At 46.9% G+C, this 17514-nt stretch overlaps 1 pseudogene; it reads left to right on the forward strand.

Annotated features, from left to right (window-relative positions):
• Nucleotides 1–15744: 15744 nt before the first annotated feature.
• LOC136458541 (cytochrome P450 CYP72A616-like) lies at nt 15745–17076 on the forward strand (annotated as a pseudogene).
• The last annotated feature ends 438 nt before the right edge of the window (nt 17077–17514 follow it).

The raw sequence follows: 17514 nt of genomic DNA on the forward strand, positions 1-17514 counted from the left end.
ACGGTGAGCTGTAGGTCAACCTTGACTAACTGCTGGGTGGACTTAACCTACCCCTAGGCGTCCTCAAGCCTCGCGGATAGGTTGGCAAGTTCGGACACCATGGTGAGTCCTTTCCCCCCAAGGATGTCCTAGAGCTGACACTCCTAGGAATACCGAAGGATGAACCACACCTTTGTTGGGTCCTTGGGGCAGGGCCACTCTAGGTCACCGTTCGGTAGCCCGCCAGAGGGCCAAGCCTCCGACCGAACCACCGCTAGCTCCCGTGATGACACCGGTAGCTCCACCATGTCATCTATCTCGTCGTCGGATGGGATATCCACCACCTTGGTTGCGTTGGCCACTGTCGAGCGTTCTGACTTCATCCCGGCCATGTCTCCCCCAGCACCTTTGGCTCCAACCATGAGGGTGAGCCAAGCAGCCCTCCACCCTACGAGGTAGGGAGCTCGGTCTCCCTCTCCTCTTCTACCATAGCTGGTGGAGGAGGAGCCATGAGAGTTACCTCTGACATGACCTCCACCGTCAGCACCAGGATTGCCGCCAATGCTAATGCCGCCACTGCCACCGTACCAGCAACCGATCTAGGGGACACCACCCCCGGAAGGGAAGGGTTTGCCACCGCCACCCTTGTTCCCCCCGCTGCTTGCCGTGACACATTGTAGGGTGGGCCTCCAAGTCTCCTACATGGGAGTTGGGGCGATGCTCAACCCCATCATCGCCCTGCCACTATCAAAAAGTGTAGGTAAGTCACACTCCAAAAAGACTCAATAGTGAAAGATCGAAATAAAAACAAAGAAAAACATACCAGGAGGTAAGCGGCACAACTCTGAAGGCAAGACCTGACGTCGACGGGCCTGTAGGGCAAGGACCGCTCCCAGGTTGTGACCCACTGAAAGTGCATCTAGCCCTTTAGTGGGTTTTGTATGATTGAATGACAATGTGATTAAAGGACTAACCCATTTGCTAAGTGTGGACAGGTAATAGGTTATCTCACAGGTACTTAATGAAAGCTAAAATGATGTGTTGTTGTATAAACAATCTAGTTCAAGCACAAGACAATAATGCAAATGGAATTCATGTGAAGGCTTATTTATTGTGGTATTTCCATGTACTATGTGAAAGCAAGCTCATGATTATTAGTTAATGAGACATGAGGGATTGCATATGGAATGGTCTCATATTTGAAGCTTGCTAAATTAAAATGAAAAAGATAACAATACATATGAATGGATGATTCAACGCAAGATGTGACTTGATGGCTTGAGATGGTGAAGATAGCAAGGAAAGGCTTCGAGGTACTAAGCAAGGGTGAAGGGCAAGCGATGGCTTGGCGGCCGAAGAACCTAGCTAGGGTGAAGAAGAAAGTACTTGCATTTAGTTGAGGTACTAATCAAGCTAAGATGGTCATATTGATGTGAAGGATCAAATCTATAATGAAGTATTTGATGGAAGTGACTTGATACATTTGGGATTATTCAAATTTGATGAATGGAATCAAGTTGCATGCTCATGATGGCTATGCTCAAGTGAAAAGATCAACATCAACATGTTAGCACCCTTACTTGATGAAGATTGGAAGGGACGACATCAATTCAAAAGAAATCAACTCAGGTGGTATAAATTCATTTTTCCTTTGATCTTGAGTTTAATAGGTATGCCGTACTATTAAGAGGGATGCATCATGTTGATAGCTAATGTTTCATAAGTGCTCAAGCCAACCCATGTGAGTTTTGAGTATTTGAGCGACAAAAGAGCTAACTGATTTCTTGCTGGTCTAGCAATACCGGACGTGTCTGGTATTCATACCAGACTTGTCCGGTATTTGTCCAGTAGCTGTAAAAATGTTGTTCTCAGGTTGGTTCATCGGGAGTTCCAACGTAGGTCGGGAGTTCCAACAGTCGAGAGTCCTGGCATGGGTCAGGAGTTTCGACGTCTCGCACTTCAACTAACTTAGAGGGTTCACTGTCCTAGTCATACCAGATGTGTTCGGTATGGATGACCAGAGGCCAACGGCTAGTTTTCAAAAGTCTTGAGGGTCAGGAGTTTCGACGGTCGGGAGTTCCGGCCTACGTCGGGAGTTCCGACACCTCACTAACTTCAACTCAGTTACGTGGTTTTCAAAATTGCCGAGGGTCGGGAGTTCCGACGTAAGTCGGGAGTTCCGACGCCTCACAACTTCACTGTAACTTAGTTACTGTTGGGGTAGTGTAAGTCATACCGGACGTGTCGGTATGCATACCAGACGTGTCCGGTATTGCAACGGCTATAAAACGGCTAGTTTTCCAAGGGGGCTATAAATACCCCCAAGCCTCCACCTTTGGAGGCTGCTGATTCTCTTGAGATAGACACACGTTTTTGAGCCTTACCAACTCTCATAAACCCTCTCTTAGTGAGTGTGTGATCCAAATTGCAAAATCAATTTGTGGGTTAAGAGAGAATTTGAAAAAGAGAGCAAGCCACCACTTGAGCACTTGTGCATATTGTCAATCTCGTGATTTGCATTTGTTACTCTTGGACTCTTCGGTCCTAGACGGCTAGGCATCGTCGGAGAGCAACCGAGAGAGTGTGGTTGCTTCAGAAAGATTGTAACAGTCGATTCCGCCGCCTCGGAATCATTTAGTAGAAGGAGGAAAAGGAGTTGGAAAAGACTTCGGCTAGAGTGACCTTCATGGTACCCTCTAGGGCTGACCTTCGCTGGGTCGCCCGCAGCCCCCTCAACGGAGAGTAGGACTCGAACGAGTCCAAACTTTGGTAAAACAAATATCGTGTCTCAATTCATATTTTATTTGATATTTGTGTTGCTTTAGCTATTCTGTAGGTTCTATGTGTATATTACTATCTCTAATAGGTTCCTGCAGTTTGGATTGAAGATAGAAATCAAAAGGAGCAAGTTCAGGGTTGTTCCACTAAAGTCGTGAATACCGGACACGTCCGGTATACATACCGGACACGTCCGGTATTAGCCCCTGCGCCAAACTAAATTGTATTGTGTTCTAACTCTTTGGTTGTAGGCGTTTGGCTCCTAGATTCATTTAGTATCTTTTATATACTCTGTGGCTAACTTGTGAGGGGTGGTACTACTCTTTATTTGGAGTTTCCATTTTGGAAACTCCCTTTACTAATCGTTTTCTCTTTTAAAGGTGTTAATTTTCAGAAACGCCTATTCACCCCCCTCTAGGCGGCATCCTAGGTCCTTTCAATTGGTATCAGAGCGAGGTTCTCACCTAAAGCTTCACCGCCGTGAGAAAAGGATGTCGACGCCTATCGAGTTGGAGCCGGTGCTTCTCCAAAATGATGGTTCAAACTTTCTAACTTGGTCAATACATGTACTCAATGCTTTTAGAGACATTAGTCCTCTTCTTGAGCATATTGTGGATGCAAGCATACCTCTTTCTATAGTTGATTGGAGCAACTACAAAAATTTGTCAAAAGAGGAAGAGATATGTGTGCAACTCAATGCTCAAGCTATTAATATTATTTTGAGTACATTGAGTGTAGAGGTTCAAGATGAGGCAATCTTTAATGGACAACCACCTCTGGAGAGTGGTCATCTCATTTGGACTAGACTTTTTTATTTATATGGAAAATCCAAATATGATGATGCACTTGAGATCGAGTCAATGGAAAGTATGTCCATTGTGTCATCATGCAGCGAAGAAGCCTCACAAGACCTCAAGAGTGCCAAGCCAGAGCAAGAAGTGCAAGCAGCACATGACTTGCTGTCTGCCTGCACATACCGGACGTGTCTGGTATGCATACCGAACATGTCTAGTATGTCCGAGGCAGAAGAGCAGCAAGTAGCTGTTTGCAGCGATGCTCAAGCTCGGTGGCGACCAAGTGATGAGTCAATCTTAGTATCTCATGATACTCATCACTTGTGTCTCATGGCCAAGAAAAGCAAGAAGAAGAGTAACAAGAAAGATCAAGAAAAGGAGAAGGCTCAAGTGGATGATCAAGAAGAGAGTGATGTTGAAGTTGAAGACAACTACAACCTTGATCATCTCAACCATAAAGACAAGTTCATCATCATGAAGATAGTTGAAAAGAATGATGAGCTTGAAGAAGAGATAGAGAAGCAAGAGCAATCGCTTCAAAATCAAGAAAAGTTTCTCATCTCCAAATTGCAAGAGCTAAAGGCAATAAATGAGAGGTATGAAAAATTGTCAATTGAGCATGCTTTAGTTACTAACTCCTCTTCTAGTGTTTCACAACTAGAGAAGGAAAACTTCGAGCTCAAGGCAAGGCTAGATGAACTATCAAGCAAGTATAATATGCTACAAGCAAATTATGTTCATCTAAAGTGCTCTCATGAGGAAGTAGTAGAATCAAGCATCATGCTTGAGGTGGCTCATGAGGTTGTGATTACATCGGTAAAATTTTCTCAACCTCTCACACATCCACTCACTAGTACACCATCTAAATTAAATATATCTTGTACTAATGAATGTGCTCCTCAAGCAAGCCAATCTTCGATTGAGCTAAATCTTATAGAAAACATAGAGCTCAAAGAAGAAGTGCAAAGATTAAAGAAAGATGTGATTCGGTTGAAGGGTAAGGAGAAAGCGCAACCTTCTCAAGATAACCGTGATAACATGGTGAAGAAGCTTGAGAAGGGTTCAAACCTTGCTTCCTCCAAAGCCCAACAAAAGAATCACATCTTAAGCAAGGGCAACACAACGAAGAGCAAGAAACATGGAAAAAGGATGTGCTATGGTTGTGGATTGTATGGACATGAGTGGGCTATGTGTCCACACAAGAGTTGGGCCGACAAGGTTGAAGCCGCCAATCAAAAGGCTTCTACCAAGGAGGCCAAGCAAATGAAGAGTGATGGACAAAGTGCTTGTCTTATGAGCAAGAAATTGGGGCATCCTACCAAGAAATGCCCAATGTACAAAGAGGCAAGAAAGGAAGCCCAAGTTGCAACGAGAAGATGCTATGGGTGCAATGAGATGGGCCACAAGGTTGATAGATGTCCATACAAGCAAAGCAAGCATAGAGCACACAAAGGCCGCATATGCTATTCTTGTAGAAGAAAGGGGCATCTAAGCTATGAATGCCCAAATGGTAAAACTCCTAAGCCGAACACATTTGTTTATAATGATATGCTTAGGAAGACCACAAATGGAGTTAGCACTAGCAAGGTGATGTGTTCACCACAAACTAGTGCTAAAGCCATTTGGGTGCCTAAGCACTTGTTGACTAACTCAAAAGGACCCAACAAGAGTTGGGTACCAAAGTGTGCTTAGGTTAATGATGTAGGTACTTGGTGATGAGATGAAGGTCTCGGGGTGGTTGAGCAAGCAATTTGACAATATTCACTCAATCTATCAACCAATTCTTATCATAATCCCTTATATGGTTGACCCGAAGATAATTCAATGAACATATCATATATTTCATCTTCACCATTGGTAACAAATACCTAAACCTTGTAGGATAGCCACTTTGTTCATTTCGTGTTCTATAGTTCACTAATAGGTACATTTGTGAAATAATGAAAGTGGCTAATAAGATTCAATTAAAAAATTTTACTTTGCCATATGATGCTTTTAACGGCTCTCTAGTAAAGCAATTCATTTGTTGAGATGCAAGTATACAACAAATAATAGAGCTAAACGAAGAATCACAAGTAGTGAATTAATTGGTTCTGCCCTGCACCTATCGGACGTGTCCGGTATACCTACCGGACGTGTCCGATATTGTAGCAACCAGAACACAATTTGAATTACAACTGAGTCTTTGATCCATATATTTTCATATATCCTTAACTTACTCAGAAGCTTGTGATTCATCAATTCCTAAGTGGTTTGTGAGTATGTCTCATCGAAATCTAAATATGGCAAATTATTTGATTATGGTCAAAATGGAAAATTGGCTCCAAATTTCTTAATAGAATAAAAGTGCTTGTAGAAAGTCATTCAAATTACTTGAAGCACTTATTTAGGGGGAGCTAAATTTCTATTTTGCACCATTGTGGACTAACAAATTTATCTAGCATTCTATGTAGTTCTTTGGATAAAAATGTATCTAGCATGATTATTTGGCAATTGAGGTCAACATAAAGATCAGCATGCTATTTATCCTCTTAGTGGTATTCTTGTGGGCTCAAGGCAAAGGTATGTGTTTACATACATACATTGTAAGTGCATCTAAGGCCCTTTGTATGTTAGAATGTGTATTTGTGTGACATAGGAGAGATGTCTTTCAGAACCTCTAACTAGCATGAGTAGGAAGTGTGAATTTGAAAAATTATTTGAATCTTGATCTTTGTGACCTAGCCTTGTCATGTGATGATTATAGCTCTCCTTGATTGTTTGATTGGCTAATCACACATGACATGGCTTTCTTAAGTCCACAATCTACTATGTCTCACTCTATCTCTCTCAAATAAGCAAAATCTTGTATATGCCAAATTTTTTGGAAAAGAGAAAATCAATTTATGGCATTGGATAAGGAAAGTGATGATACTCAGTATGTTCAAGATTATATACCTTTTTGGACTGAGAAATAACAGAAAAGGGGATTGGAAAAGAGAAAACATTTTTTGGAATTATTTGGGCCAGCCCGCGTATACCGGACGTGTCCGGTATGAGCGGGACTATAAAAACCGAGCGTACCCCTTTGGCCCAAACAGACTTGTCTCCTCCAAACCAACCAGCTGACGCCCTTCTTCCCACCTAGGGTGACCAAGGATTTCACCAAGGAAAAGGAGAGAAGGAGATCGCATTGGAGAAGGCTTGCATCAAGATTGAAGGCCCAAGGATTTGGATTTCTCATCGCCTTCTCATCTCTTCTCTTGAGGTACCCTAATCACGGACCTCGTCCAATCTACATGGTCAATACATGATTTTGAAATTCCTTCGGTCAATATGCTACATTGGTGATGTAGAAGCAATGCCCAAAGTTTGGTATTAATCCGTGTTGGTTTGAATCAAGGAACCCTGGTTAGGGTTGCTGGTCGCCCATACTGGACGTGTCCGGTATACTATCGGACGTGTCCGGTATGGCCCAGCAGAGCAGGCTCTCTGCTTCCTTTGATTCAATCCTATCCTAGAATTGTATATTAGGCATAGTTTCTTCTATATCTACGTTTTGCAAACCTTGTGACAATGGTGTGTCAAGGTGATTGTAAAACCTTGGATAAAAGAATCTATGTCTAATTATAATTCAAGAATAAGCTATGGGCATGTATCTAAAATTCTATAAAAATCTTTGGATACAGGACAACAGCCATGAGTGGACGACAGGAGCCGAGGTCTAAGCACAGGCATGCTCCAGCACTTGAGAAGTACAAGAAGGCGAGACAGGAGATGCATCCTAGATTCAAGCCAAGCGGCAGGAGGCCTACCAGAGCTGCCTCTAGTGTAGCAGCTCAGTATGCAGAGGGATCAGGGAGCTCTTCTTTTGACACTGACACTGATGAGTTCAGGGTGGAGTCTAGAGAAGAAAGAAAGAGGAAGAGCACTGATAGAGGATCAGATGGTGATAGCTCAGATGAGGAGCAGGAGATTGAGGAGGAGGAGTCAGTTCCTCCAGCTTAGCACCAGCCTAGTCAGGCGATGCATTATGGTCTTCTTGAGACATGTCTGCCCAATGTGCCCTCCTATGTTCCTAGGGTTGACTACAGGGGAAAGGGTATGACCAGGAGAGCTAGAGATGAGCGAAGGGTTGATCCGAGAGGCTTACCTAAGGTTCAGTACGATCACCACTTCCAGATAGCCTTTCACCTAGACTTCTACTCCTAGTGTGATTCTCACCAGGAACCCAGTGATTGCCAGGTCTTAGTGGATTGACTGGCAATATATTAGAGAGTTGCAGAAGGCCTCAGTTGGTCATGCCATTGCTATCTGCCAGAGCACAGGAGTTTATGAGATCATGGAGTTCCAGCATGACTAGAACACAGAGGTAGTAGCTCAGTTCTATGTTACTCTATTCATTGAGGAGGATGAGAGGCAGATGCACTGGATGCTTGAGGGCTAGTGGTACAGTGTTGACTATGATGTTTTTGCCACCCACCTTGGCTTCTCAGAGGATGATCTCTAGAGGGACAGGATCCACACCTAGCAGGTGTTACCTCCTTAGCAGCTCGCATATATGTATCCTCCTGGTGGTGAGAGAGGAGCTATGGGGAAGGTTCTAGGTCTTCACCCTACCTATAGATACCTAGACAGGATGTTTAGGAAGACTATTGACCGCAAGGGTGGAGACAAGGGCAACATTGCTGATTACTCTAGGAACCTACTCCACAGGATGGCACCTGATGCTCGGCACTTCAGCGTGTTTGACTTTATTTGGTCCGAGATCAGGAGTGTTGGAGAGAGGCCCCTCAAGGGCTATGGTTTTGCTCCTTATATCATGCATATGATTGAGCAGGTGATAGGGCACACATTTGAGTATGATAAGATTCACAAGGCCCTGAAGATTGTTGCAGATCTGCCTAAGACAGGGTTACCTCTAGCAGGACCTAGAGGTAGATGCACCTGAGAGTGATGCACCAGTAGGAGCTTCACCTTCACCATGTTCTACTTCACGCCAGTGGCAGTCCTCCCTCACCTATCCGCAGGCTTTTCAGCTCCATATTTGGGATGTGCCGAGACATCCAGACCAGGCAGCAGAAGGAGAGGGAGGCTAGGAGGAAGGAATACTCGAACCTTGAAGCAAATTGCTTCTAGGCTTGAGCTTGATCCTCCTAGGTCTCCACTATTAGATGAGGTAGCTAGTGAGCAGGAGACTGAGGAGCAGCAGCAGGCCAGATATGACAAAGAGTATGCTGAGTTCCTTCAGAGACAGTAGCAGCAGGCACCTGAGCACCCTGACACTCTACCACTCCTAGGCTCGTGTGCCTACTCACTCTCAGCCACATCCCAGCACTGTAGACGACTATGCTACAGATTGGTGGAGTGACCTGATAGGTGGTGGTGGCTTCTACAGGTCTAGTGGCTATGACCCGTCTGGTGTGAGTGGTTCTCGTCCAGCCGGCGTTGCACGCTCAGATGACGAGGATGCTGGTCAAGATGATGATGATGATGAGTGATCTCAGCTTTCCGTGACAGCTTGTAGCCCCTTTGTCCTTAGTATGTCTTTGTTGGACCTTTGTGGTGATAGATGACAAAGGGGGAGAGAGACTGATTAAAGTTTCAGGATAGTTTCATTTGCTTATCTTTGTACCTGAAGATATGTACTGCAGGCTATAGTGTTTTCATTTCTTAAGCTTCATTGATGTATCTTGACATGTGAGAGATTAGATTCACTTTTGCTTTATCTATGTATCTCTTGAGACATGATCTTTATCTATATATCAGTGGTTTCTGGACTTGAGAAAATTTGTAATGAGTGCTGTGTGTGAATTACATGTGTCATATTTATTTTCATAAGGACTATGCATGCTAGAATGAAAATATTTGATGTGATGCCTTTATATTTATTCTTGTGTGATATATATTGTCATATGCATCACGGTTTCACTTTGTCACACACACATGCACCCCACTGGATGCAATGATTTAGGGGGAGTCTCCTATATGTTTTAGTATGTGCAATTGACATTTGAGGTCATTTTGTGAATTCTAATCATAAGCATATATTAAGGGGAGCCTCTCATAAATCATTGAACCCAAAAGTTTAAATGTTTATATCATTTTGTAAGCTTAAATCAAGTTGTCATCGATCACCAAAAAGGGGGAGATTGAAAGTGCATCTAGCCCTTTAGTGGGTTTTGGATGATTGAATGACAATGTGATTAAAGGACTAACCCGTTTGCTAAGTGTGGATAGGTAATAGGTTATCTCATAGGTACTTAATGAAAGCCAAAATAATGTGTTGTTGTATAAACAATCTAGTTCAAGCACAAGACAACAATGCAAATGGAATTCATGTGAAGGCTTATTTATTGTAGGATTTCCATGTACTATGTGAAAGCAAGCTCGTGATTATTAGTTAATGAGACATGAGGGATTGCATATGGAATGGTCTCATATTTGAAGCTTGCTAAATTAAAATGAAAAAGATAACAATACATATGAATGGATGATTCAATGTAAGATGTGACTTGATGGTTTGAGATGGTGAAGATAGCAAGGAAAGGCTTCGAGGTACTAAGCAAGGGTGAAGGGCAAGCAACGACTTGGCGGCCGAAGAACCTAGCTAGGGTGAAGAAGAAAGTACTTGCATTTAGTTGAGGTACTAATCAAGCTAAGATGGTCATATTGATGTGAAGGATCAAATCTATAATGAAGTATTTGATGGAAGTGACTTGATACATTTGGGATTATTCAAATTTGATGAATGGAATCAAGTCACATGCTCAAGATGGCTATGCTCAAGTGAAAAGATCAACATCAACATGTTAGCACCCTTACTTGATGAAAATTGGAAGGGACGGCATCAATTCAAAAGAAATCAACTCAAGTGGTATAAATTCATTTTTCCTTTGATCTTGAGTTTAATAGGTATGCCGTACTATTAAGAGGGATGCATCATGTTGATAGATAATGTTTCATAAGTGCTCAAGCCAACCCATGTGAGTTTTGAGTATTTGAGCGACAAAAGAGCTAACTGATTTCTTGCTGGTCTGGCAATACCGGACGTGTCCGGTATTTGTCGAGCAGCTGTAAAAATGTTGTTCTCGGGTTGGTTCGTCAGGAGTTCCAACATAGGTTGGGAGTTCCAACAGTCGGGAGTCCCGACATGGGTTGGGAGTTCCAACGTCTCGCACTTCAACTAACTTAGAGGGTTCACTGTCCTGGTCATACCAGATGTGTCCGGTATTCATACCGAACGTGTCCGGTATGGATGACTAGAGGCCAACGACTAGTTTTCAAAAGTCTTGAGGGTCAGGAGTTCCGACAGTCGGGAGTTCCGGCCTACGTCGGGAGTTCTGACACCTCACTAACTTCAACTCAGTTACATGGTTTTCAAAATTGCTGAGGGTCAGGAGTTTCCGACGCCTCACAACTTCACTGTAACTTAGTTACCGTTGGGGCAGTGTAAGTCATACCGGACGTGTCCGGTATGCATACCGGATGTGTCCAGGTATTGCAACGGCTATAAAATGGCTAGTTTTCCAAGGGGGCTATAAATACCCCCAAGCCTCCACCTTTGGAGGCTGCTGATTCTCTTGAGATAGACACACGTTTTTGAGCCTTGCCAACTCTCATAAGCCCTCTCTTAGTGAGTGTGTGATCCAAATTGCAAAATCAATTTGTGGGTTAAGAGAGAATTTGAAAAAGAGAGCAAGCCACCACTTGAGCACTTGTGCATATTGTCAATCTCGTGATTTGCATTTGTTACTCTTGGACTCTTCGGTCCTAGACGGCTAGGCGTCGTCGGAGAGCAACCGAGAGAGTGTGGTTGCTTCAGAAAGTTTGTAACGGTCGATTCCACCGCCTTCGGAATCATTTAGTGGAAGGAGGAAAAGGAGTTGGAAAAGACTCCGGCTAGAGTGACCTTCGTGGTACTCTCTAGGACTGACCTTCGCTGGGTCGCCCGTAGCCCCCTCAACTGGAGAGTAGGACTCAAACGAGTCCGAACTTCGGTAAAACAAATATCGTGTCTCAATTCGTATTTCATTTGATATTTGTGTTGCTCTAGCTATTCTGCAGGTTCTCTGTGTATATTACTATCTCTAATAGGTTCCTGCAGTTTGGATTAAAGATAGAAATCAAAAGGAGCAAGTTTGGGGCTGTTCCACTAAAGTCGTGAATACCGGACCCTTCCGGTATACATACCGGACACGTCCGGTATTAGCCCCTGCGCCAAACTGAATTATATTGTGTTCTAACTCTTTGGTTGCAGGCGTTTGGCTCCTAGATTCATTTAGTATCATTTATATACTCTGTGGCTAACTTGTGAGGGGTGGTACTACTCTTTATTTGGAGTTTCCATTTTGGAAACTCCCTTTACTAATCGTTTCCGCTTTTAAAGGTGTTAATTTTCAGAAACGCCTATTCACTCCCCCTCTAGGCGGCATCCTAGGTCCTTTCACCCATGCCCCCTCACTTTAGTTGGGGCCAGAGTCATACCAACCGGCTCCTGCCTGGCCTGCGGGTCACCGTGACCCTCGGCTCGGGACTCCCCGACCAAAGAAGCAGGCAGGGCATCCTCCGACTGTGAGTCATGCGCTGGTTCTGATCCTGGCGACGCACGGGTGCCAGTCTAGACACAATCGTAGAGTTGAAAGGTGCGGGCTTCCCATCGACCCTCTCTTTGGGCTTCAGTTGCAGCACCCCACCAAGGCGACTCCAAACCTTGTCGTCCGGTAGCTCCTCCGGCGACGCACGGTCCGGGTCCGATGGGCCGTTGTACTTCCACATCGGCTGCGTCCTCTCCACCAACGGCGCAACCTAGCGGTGGTAGAGGGTGTGGAACACCAGCACCCCATTAAGGCCGCGCCGCACGAGCTTCCAGAGCTCCTCCTCGATGATCTCCACCTTCTTCTTCTCCCGATGGGCACAACCCCACAGCCAACTATCCTGCTTCTCTAGCCTCCCACCGGTGAACGTCGGGAATGGCGCCTCCACCGGATTCCTAATATAAAACCACTCCCCGTGCCACCCCCGGTTGGAGTCATAGGGGATGTACATAGGATACGAGCCTCCCGCGCTCGGTTTCCTCTATAGGGCGAAACCCCCACCTGGCGCGACCTCGGTCGGATTCCCCACCGTTCAAAGCTCCCCTAGAGAACAGCCATCGAAAGAAGTCCGCATGTGGCTCCATCCCAAGGAAAGCCTCGTAGACGGTGACGAAGCCGACGATGTGCAGCACCCCATCGGACTAAGGTGCTGCAGCTCCAGACCCCATTCATTGAGGAGCCCACACAGGAACCAGCGCACAGGGTATCCTAACCCGCGCTCATGGAAGGTGAGAAAGGAAACCACCTTGTTAGGCCGAGGTTGCGGGAACTCCTCCCTCCTAGGAGCCCTCTAGTGCGCCACCTCCTTCGGTGGCAGAAACCCCTTCACAGCGAAGGCCTTCAACACCGACTCCCTCATAGCGGATGACCTCCAGTCCGACATTTCGCTCCGAGATCGCAAAAGGATTTGTCAGTTTTCTCTTCTCCCTCGCTCTCAACCTTTTCTTTCCTAGAAACCGCCGTGGCTCTGAAGAACGCTCTCGGCAAGAAGGAAAAGGAAAGGAGGCGGCAGATGAGGAATAGGTGAAAGAATAGAGCGAAAACCTTATCCCTTCTCCTACTTAAGGAAAAGGGCACAGCAGTTAGGGGAGGGCGCGCCGATCGGGAAAGATGAAACAGCGGAGCAAAAAACCCTCTCTCTTTCCCATTTAATGCAGATGAGACGCGCCCTGACCGATGAGACGTGCCCCGCTCGACGGAACGGCTCCTAATCAGGCGGGACGTGGCCTAGGTATGGCCCACCACTACCGCACGCCAGCCACTACTGCACTGTCGGGCACAAGAACCAAAGCGCCACCGCACACAGGTGGCTCTCTGCATCCCCAGGCGGGACTTAGAAAAAACCCAAAACGAGATCTCCGCTAGGAGAGACCGTCAGGCTTCTTAAGTCGATCGAACGGCGCAGGAAACACACCTAGAGATAGGTAGGGAGCGAAGGGATACCCCATGTAGGCCATGCCGACACCATCACGAACGACAAGCATGGGTCCTAGTCGGACATTTCCGACTGGAGCTCTTCAAACCCCGTCACTCGAGTCATCAAGGTAACACTACCGACTCCCGCAATTTTCTTTATAATCATTTCATACATCCATACGCGCATTCATCCCATACTGCCCGTGCCCCCCCGGATGATTCGGGCCCTGAACTGCCCGGGGGCTCAGGATCTAAGCATCGCACATGCAGCGAAATGCATATCAACGCTCCGTGTTGCGTCATAAAGCGGCAGTTGCCTCATTCGACATGAGCAACGACCGACTGGGGTTTGAAGGCCGTCCCACGAAGGGCTTGAGGCCACCCGACGTCAAACAGAGCTAGGGGAGAAAAACGCAGATGAGCCCCATGCGGCCCTCGCCCGGTCTAGCAGACAAGGTCATCTCAACCTTCTCGTTCGGTCCTAAGCCTCTGCCAAGCCCATAGAATCTCCATCAAGGGGAGGCCATCAGACCACCCGGGTCGGTCTCTGGAACGACCTAGGCATCTGCTGGGTTGTAGGTAAAGGAGCAGTGGAATGTCACAAGAGGGCTATGCCGACCCCATCACGAACGACTGACCTAGATTCCACTCGATCATACCCGTTAGCGAACTCCTCCGAGCGTGTCACTCGAGCCCGAGCGATCGGGACAAGAGACAAAACTCAGCTCCTCCGGTTGTGAGGAACTGAGGACGGGGTAACGCACACAATTCAGAACGACCCCTACTAAAGCCCAACGGGGCTCGGGGGCTCAAGACACAAAACGCCTGGGTCTGCGAACCCGAAGTTGCCACATCCGGCTACGCTTTGATCGCACTCCAAAATGCCTGGGTCTGCGACCCTGAACTCGCCCCATCTGGCTACGCTTTGACTGCACTCCAAAACACCTAGCTCTGCGACCCCGAACTCACCCTATCAGGATCGATGACTCCGACTCGCCCAATCCCACGGCGCGCACTGATGCCAGGATCAGTGAGCTCCGTCTCAACCGATCCCTAAACTAACTAAACCAACTACCTCAGCTGCATAGACTGCACCGAGGCCAGGATCCACAACTCCGACTCGTCCGATTCCACGGCGTGCACCGATGCTAGGATCAGTGAGCACCGTCTCAAGCGATCCCTAAACTAACTAAACCAACTACCTCAGTTGCACAGACTGCACAGAGGCCAGGATCCATGACCCTGACTCGTCCGATCCCGCGACGTGCACCGACGCTAGGACCCACGAGCTCCGTCTCGTCCGATCTCTTGACTAAACTGCCTCGCCTGATCCCACGGCGCGCATCGATGCCAGGATCCGCGAGCTCCGTCTCACCTGATCCCTATAAAACTAAACGCCACGGCTGTGCAATGACGCCTTGGTTGACAAATCCGTCTCAAACTAAAAAACACGCATGCATGCCCTGCTAACAAACCCCCCTAGACGATACGACCCGAATCACCCGGGGGCTCGGGTGCTACACCCGCGGGTGCGCTCGCGTGCACCCGCTGACAAAACAAAAACCTCCCCCGCTGACAAAACAAAAATCCCCCAGACGGTTCTGCCTGAACCGCTCGGGGGCTACACCTACGGGTGTGCTCGCGTGCACCCACCGTCGAGACAAAAAAAACCCCAGACGATTCTGCCCGAATGGCCCAGGGACTCGGGGGCTCCTGCCGGGTTCATAAATCCCGGGTTCCTCACGGACCGGTTTCCTCGCAAAAGGCTCGGACCAAGCAGACAACGCGCAGCTCATGGGCCAGCCCAAGTATCTAAACAACAGGCCAGAAGGGCAATCCAATCACCGACCGGAAGGTCTGACCAAGGAGGAGGAGCGCCCGTTTTCTGGCTTCGGCCCACCGCTCTGACCGGAGCGCTCACTCTGGTCTCCAGCCACCTCCGGATGGCCTCTCCGACCGGAAGGTCTGACCAGAGCACCACTTCCGACTCCGACCCCACATCTCCGACCGGGGTACGCAAAAACCTTGCTCACTGTTCTTCTCTGACTGACACAATCAGAGCTGACTGGGACCAACCGACTGGGGACGCCCGCTCGGAAAGGATCAAGGAACGAACGGAGAAAATAAGGCAAGGCGTACAAGTCAAACCACTCATGTGATTGATTCTTGGAATGAATTTGTTACTGCGAATTGTGCAGCGCATGCTGCCAGCGTTCTCTGCGTGCTGCGAAGAGCTGGTAAGCAGATGGGCGGAGTCCCTCGGCTCTGACGGTTCGTGCGAGCTGGATGTTTGGCCTGAGCTGCAGAACCTCACTGGAGACGTCATTTCTCGCACCGCGTTCAGCAGCAGCTACCTTGAAGGAAGAAGGATTTTCCAGCTACAAGCGGAGCAAGCTTCAGCTTGTCATGACGAACATTCGAAAGAATATGATTCCTGGTTACATGTGAGTTAGTACTGCTTCAACTTCCTTGCTGTTTACCACTGATTAAACAGTTAACTGGGAACATTTTTTTTCCCTCAAACGTAGACTCTGATTATCGAACAATTTAGTTCTCCTGTATACTAAATAAAATAAAATGTTTACGGATCGGGTTTACCATTGCCAGGTCCTTGCCTACGGCAAACAACAGAAAGATGCGCAGAAACAACAAAGAGGTTGAATCAATTCTGCGAGATATAATTGGGAAAAGAATTCAAGCAATGAAACAAGGCGAGAGCACCAAAGATGACTTACTGGGTCTATTGCTGGAGACAAACATGAAAGACACAGACGGGGATAATAGCCAATACACCGGCATGGGGATGACGATCCAAGATGTCATCGAGGAGTGCAAGGTATTCTATTTCGCAGGAATGGAGACCACGTCAGTGCTGCTCACATGGACAATGGTTGTACTCAGCATGCACCCAGAGTGGCAGGACCGTGCGAGGGAGGAAGTCCTTGGCCTGTTTGGTAAAGACAAGCCCGAGTACGAAGGCCTAAGCCGCCTCAAAATCGTGAGTACTTCTTCAGATTACTTGTTCTTTTTCCTGCTGGTAGCTACAATGCAAAAAAATATGAGTAATAAAATGGCAACGTATATGGCCGTGCAGGTGACTATGGTCCTTTATGAGGTTCTCCGGCTGTACCCGCCGGCCATTTCTTTCGTCCGGAAAACATACAAGGAGATGGAGATCGGTGGCATCACCTACCCCGCTGGCGTGATCTTGGAGCTGCCCGTGCTCTTCATCCACCATGACCCAGATATCTGGGGAAGCGAAGTGCACGAGTTCCGGCCCGACAGATTCGCCGAGGGGATCTCCAAGGCCTCCAAGGACCCGGGCGCGTTCCTCCCGTTCGGCTGGGGGCCGCGCATCTACATCGGCCAGAACTTCGCGCTGCTAGAGGCCAAGATGGCGCTGTGCATGATCCTTCAGCGGTTTGAGTTTGGGCTCGCGCCGTCGTATACTCATGCGCCGCATACAGTGATAACAATGCATCCTATGCATGGTGCGCAGCTTAAGCTCAGAGCAATATGAGCCCGACATGATGTTCGTCATAGTGATCTTGTTATCGTAGATGTAACATTAGAAATCAAATAATGGGTCTTTCCGTCTTAAGGTCGGATGTAGAAATCTTCACATAGGGACTTTGTGCTTTTCATGTATCATTGGTGCTTTATTAGTTTTGTTTCTTTATTTACATTATAAACATGTGGATTTGTATCTTACATATATGCATTGTTACTTGTTAAAATGTGCTTACCATATTATGGGTGTCCCCAACAGTCTCAAACCACTAGTTGACTTGTACGTGAGAGAAGAAATAAAAACAAAAAAGAATGAAACCCATGGAGAGCAACAAAAGAGCTGTGTGTGTGAGAGAGAGTCCTTAGGTTCCATGACATCTTGTATCCCGTCGCCAACGAGTTGTCTTTCTGCACCCTCTTTCCTACATATTAGCAGCAAGCAAGCTCCGAGTAAAGATGGC

This window comes from Miscanthus floridulus, chromosome 6, assembly GCF_019320115.1.
Source record: "Miscanthus floridulus cultivar M001 chromosome 6, ASM1932011v1, whole genome shotgun sequence".
NCBI classification, from domain to species: Eukaryota; Viridiplantae; Streptophyta; class Magnoliopsida; order Poales; family Poaceae; genus Miscanthus; species Miscanthus floridulus.